At 39.5% G+C, this 6292-nt stretch overlaps 1 long non-coding RNA gene across 1 annotated transcript; it reads left to right on the forward strand.

Moving 5' to 3' along the window:
• The first annotated feature begins 299 nt into the window (after window positions 1-299).
• Window positions 300-3636, forward strand: LOC137025278 (uncharacterized). Its single transcript, XR_010895837.1, has 3 exons — window positions 300-1078; window positions 1368-1461; window positions 1622-3636. It is a non-coding gene; the product is annotated as an uncharacterized lncRNA (long non-coding RNA).
• The last annotated feature ends 2656 nt before the right edge of the window (window positions 3637-6292 follow it).

Genomic DNA, 6292 nt, shown 5'->3' on the forward strand with positions numbered 1-6292 from the left:
TTTTTTTTTTTTTTTTTTAGAAAATGAGCAATGGTTTCTCTAGATAAGACCCTTATTCCTCGCCTGGGATTGTGTAGAATGCTTTGAAGCTGCATTGAAACTGTAATTTTGACCTTCAACTGTTTAGAGACCATTGAAGTCCACTATATGGAGAAAAATCCTGGAATGTTTTCATCAAAAACCTTAATTTCTTTTCGACTGAAGAAAGAAAGACATGAACATCTTGGATGACATGGGGGTGAGTAAATTATCAGGAAATTTGAATTTGAAAGTGAACTAATCCTTTAAGATGTTTGCGTTTAACTGGGGAATTATGCATTAAAGATATTGATTATTATAAGTTTTTTGAATTCTTAAATGTATACTCTATATTTTTATGTTGCACAGATATCTAGCAGCATAGATGCAGCATCCACACACACAGACACACACACACACACACACACACACTTGTATATGTGGTTTACGGGGACTCTCCAAAGACATAATGGTTTTTATTCTGTACAAACTGTATATTCTATTACCCATACACTACTCCCAAACCTACCCATCACAGGAAACTGCATTCTGCATTTTTTTTTATTAAAAAAAAAACAAAAAAAAACGCCATTTAGTATGGTTTTTAAGCCATTTGGTTTACGAGGACACAGGAAGTGTCCTCATAACCCATTTTTACGTTTTAACACCCATTTAATTGTACACATTTTTTCCTCTTAAACCAAACACACGCACACACGCGCCATGATTTGATGTATTCCATGAGATAAATTGTCGGATAACAGTGCAGTAACCGAGTATGTGGTGATCTCAACACTGGTGCTGTTCCTCTGTCGTCCACTAGAGGGTAGAACACACACGCTACCCGCTAAGCGCAGAACTGAACTGCACACACTTCCTGTGCTTGCTCCGGTTGTTGATAAACAGCGAGCACATGCTGAACGCAATCTTTGTCATTTTGCCTTAGAAAAGTATGACAACTGCTTTCATTTAAATCTTAATTCAGTAGTTTGAAGTTTTGCAATGTGCCATGTCTCTGTAAATATACGCTGAACAATGAAAGACCTCATTTACTGCTCAGGTACGGCGTGACAATCCTATTCGCTACAGTACAGTTTCCATTTGTTAGTAATGTGTTAGTAAGTAGCTTCATTTTTAGTCACATTACGATATTTATATACATATATAGCTTTTTTAGCTGTGTTTTACCATCAAGTTTGTTGCATTGTCCAATGAGAGTTTGTATGTCTGCCAGTAGTTGCAAACTTCCCGTATGCATTGTGATTTCATCCTTTATATCTCAGTAATGTTATGCTTAACGTGTTTGTAGTGTACACTTAAATGTGCATTTGTGATTTATGTGTTCATAGGGCACTGATGGAGTTTATAAAAGAGTTTAGCACAGCCATGACATTTATGATGTTGTCTGTCTCATCACTTCATGCTGCATATCAGCTATTCAAGGTAAACGTCAATTCAGTGTCTTGAATGCAGAAATATATATATATATATATATATATATATATATATATATATATATATCAGTAAGATGCAGTTATTTGTTATAACATATCAGTAAGATGCATGTGTTGCAATGTTATAACTTTTCTTTCTCTGTTTGCAGGATCACAGAGCTTCATCAATGGGCTTCCTCCTGATTGGCTGCTCCTCTGTCCTTTCATTTTTTTCTCCCAGTAACCAAATTATCATGTCACTCCAGAATGATCTAGAATGGGCAGGTGAATCACTTGGACCTGTGCTTTCTACTTTTGACTTCCTGTGGCTTAGTGATGACCACATAACAGCCCGTATCCTCCTGATTGGCTCCACTTTTTTCTTAATACTTTCTGATTGGCTATCTCCAGATGGGTTGGTCATTATGTCACGCTGCCTGGCCTTTTCCACCCTTTCCTGTTCGCTGACGGTGTGTGCGTTTGCTGAAAATGCAGCAGGGGCAGTAGGGAGTGTTGCCCTCAGTCTCCCTTTATTAGTTTCCCCAAGGAGCCGATCTGGATCTTTGGGTTCCCTCATGTTGCCTACAGAAGGACTCCTCAGCTGGATCCTTAAATTCATCATGGCTTTAGGATGCTGGACCACAAGGAAGGGCCTTAATAAATACCTGCTTGATTTGAAAGGCTGGGACTGACTTAGGCAGCAAGTAATGTTTTCCAAATATAACAGAGAACCACAAAATGCTATTTTTTTACTCCCAGGTTACTAGCAGGCATATGTACTGTGTTTTACTGTTACATGTAAAGGCCTTAATAAGGTCTTAATAAGCTAACATTATAGTATATTATACAACAGAAATTGGAGTTTGTTTACATCTAATCATATAATAGAGTTTGCTTATAACCTATTAAATCCATTACAGTGACATTGAGGCTTTTAAAATTCCTAAGTGATGAATAAATTGTTTAGCATCATCAACAATGCAGTCCTTTGTAAAGAAAGAATGGGACTCTGTTTAAGTCAGTGTTGCCATGTCCACTTATAAGCAGCTTTGGTAAATGTGTGCGTGTGTGATAAATCTACTCATATATATATATCTAATCGTGTATATATATATATGTGTATATATATTCAAAACATTTTTATTTTTGTAAAATTATAAAATTATTGAAAACATTTTTTTAATGTCAAAATTGCAGCATAACTTTATTTAATGTTGGTTTTATACAGGTTTATAGTAAAATAAGGCAGTGAACAAAAAACTAAAGTAGGTTGTTTTGGTGATGATAGTTATTTTGGGATTGTTTTCGTCACTCTTGTTTAGCAAGATATGGCATCAATGGTTCAAATGTACATAGTATTACTTGTATGTACTGAGGACATGTTGATTAAAACAATGAAGCACAGAATATATATATATATATAATTACTCACTAAGTCACAAACATGTAAAGTTCAAATTGCTTTAGGATTTTGCTGGATTAGATTTTATGAAACATGTCAAATAACTTAAAATACTTATTGTTTTTTTTAAAAAGCAAAACATTATGACAGCAATTCTGTGATTTGAGAAAAAAGTTGTTGTTTTTTTAAGTAAATTGTGCAATAAAGTTTGAAATTAGAAATAAAATCACATTGTGAAATATAACATGAAGCGTTTAGCATATATAAAATGAGGTGTTAAGCAATCAGAAAGGACAGATGGGAATTGCAGGTCTACATTTAGTGTTTGTAGATCAACGCTAATGTAAAGCTCTTTTAGTAAGTCTCCAATGAGATATGATTTTACATTAGCCTTAAGACATTTATTTTTTAAAAATTATGACACTTGTAATAGAGAAAGGGAACGTGATGAGGATGGTCCATCATACAGTAGTTGCTGATTAACAATCCAGAAGCCTGACCATATGGCACTTTATTTATGGTGATTAATGATTATCCCTGGCACTTTGCAAAGAATTGTATCTTTACACAGAGCATATATCAATAAAGTGTCCCATCAGTTTTAAATGTATTAAATCAGCAATGTTGTAGAAGACCCTAGCAAATACCTAACAACCAACCAGAACACCATAGCAAACACATAGACCCTAACAACCGTCCAGAACATCCTAGCAAACACCTAGACCCTAACAAACATCCAGAACACCCTAGCAAACACCTAGACCCTAACAACCGTCCAGAACATCCTAGCAAACACCTAGACCCTAACAACCATCCAGAATACCCTAGCAAACTCCTAGACCCTAACAACCATCCAGGGCAGCGTTTCCCAAACGCATCGTAAGTCTAAGTTGATCGTAGCGCCATTGGTTTCAATGGAGCTACGATCAACTTAAGCTTACGATGCTTTTGGGAAACGCTGCCCTGAACATCCTATATATATATATATATATATATTAATTACTCACTAAGTCACAAACATGTAAAGTTCAAATTGCTTTAGGATTTTGCTGGATTAGATTTTATAAAACATGTAAAATACTTAAAGTGTTTTTTTTAAAAAGCAAAAAATTATGACAGCAATTCTGTGATTTGAGAAAAAAGTTTTAGCAAACACCTAGACCCTAACAACCGTCCAGAACACCATAGCAAACACCTAGACCCTAACAACCGTCCAGAACACCCTAGCAAACACCTAGACCCTAACAACCGTCCAGAACACCATAGCAAACACCTTGAACATCATAGCAAACACCTAGATCCTAACAAACATCCAGAACACCCTAGAAAACACCTAGACCCTAACAACCGTCCGGAACACCCTACCAAACACCTAGACCCTAACAACCGTCCAGAACACACTAGCAAACACCTAGACCCTAACAACCATCCAGAACACCCTAGCAAACACCTAGACCCTAACAACCATCCAGAACACCCTAACAACCATCCAGAACACCCTAACAAACACCTAGACCCTAACAACCGTCCAGAACACCCTAGCACACACCTAGACCCTAACAACCGTCCAGAACACCCTAGCAAACACCTAGACCCTAACAACCGTCCAGAACACCCTAGCAAACACCTAGACCCTAACAACCGTCCAGAACATCCTAGCAAACACCTAGACCCTAACAACCGTCCAGAACACCCTAGCAAACACCTAGACCCTAACAACCGTCCAGAACATCCTAGCAAACACCTAGACCCTGACAACCATCCAGAACACCCTAACAACCATCCAGAACACCCTAGCAAACACCTAGACCCTAACAACCATCCAGAACACCCTAACAAACATCCAGAACACCCTAGAAACCACCTAGACCCTAACAACCATCCAGAACATCCTAGCAAACACCTAGACCCTAACAACCATCCAGAACATCCTAGCAAACACCTAGACCATAACAACCATCCAGAACATCCTAGCTAACACCTAGACCCTAACAACCATCCAGAACATCATAGCAAACACCTAGACCCTAACAACCATCCAGAACATCCTAGCAAACACCTTAGACCCTAACAACCGTCCAGAACATCATAGCAAACACCTTAGACCCTAACAACCGTCCAGAACATCATAGCAAACACCTAGACCCTGACAACCATCCAGAACACCCTAACAACCATCCAGAACACCCTAGCAAACACCTAGACCCTAACAACCATCCAGAACACCCTAACAACCATCCAGAACACCCTAGCAAACACCTAGACCCTAACAACCATCCAGAACATCCTAGCAAACACCTAGATCCTAACAAACATCCAGAACATCCTAGCTAACACCTAGACCCTAACAACCATCCAGAACATCATAGCAAACACCTAGACCCTAACAACCGTCCAGAACATCCTAGCAAACACCTAGACCCTAACAACCGTCCAGAACATCCTAGCTAACACCTAGACCCTAACAACCATCCAGAACATCCTAGCAAACACCTAGACCCTAACAACCGTCCAGAACATCCTAGCAAACACCTAGACCCTAACAACCGTCCAGAACATCCTAGCTAACACCTTGACCCTAACAACCATCCAGAACATCCTAGCAAACACCTAGACCCTAACAACCGTCCAGAACATCCTAGCAAACACCTTAGACCCTAACAACCGTCCAGAACATCCTAGCAAACACCTGGACCCTAACAACCATCCAGAACATCCTAGCAAACACCTAGACCCTGACAACCGTCCAAAACAGCCTAACAACCATCCAGAACATCCTAGCAAACACCTAGACCCTAACAACCGTTCAGAACATCCTAGCAAACACCTAGACCCTAACAACCGTCCAGAACACCCTAGAAACCACCTAGACCCTAACAACCATCCAGAACATCCTAGCAAACACCTAGACCCTAACAACCATCCAGAACATCCTAGCAAACACCTAGACCCTAACAACCATCCAGAACATCCTAGCAAACACCTAGACCATAACAACCATCCAGAACATCCTAGCTAACACCTAGACCCTAACAACCATCCAGAACATCATAGCAAACACCTAGACCCTAACAACCATCCAGAACATCCTAGCAAACACCTAGACCATAACAATCGTCCAGAACATCCTAGCTAACACCTAGACCCTAACAACCATCCAGAACATCCTAGCAAACACCTAGACCCTAACAACCGTCCAGAACATCCTAGCAAACACCTTAGACCCTAACAACCGTCCAGAACATCCTAGCAAACACCTAGACCCTAACAAACATCCAGAACACCCTAGAAACCACCTAGACCCTAACAACCATCCAGAACATCCTAGCAAACACCTAGACCCTAACAACCATCCAGAACATCCTAGCAAACACCTAGACCATAACAACCATCCAGAACATCCTAGCTAACACCTAGACCCTAACAACCATCCAGAACA

The sequence above is a fragment of the Chanodichthys erythropterus genome, chromosome 2, assembly GCF_024489055.1.
Source record: "Chanodichthys erythropterus isolate Z2021 chromosome 2, ASM2448905v1, whole genome shotgun sequence".
In the NCBI taxonomy this organism is placed as follows: Eukaryota; Metazoa; Chordata; class Actinopteri; order Cypriniformes; family Xenocyprididae; genus Chanodichthys; species Chanodichthys erythropterus.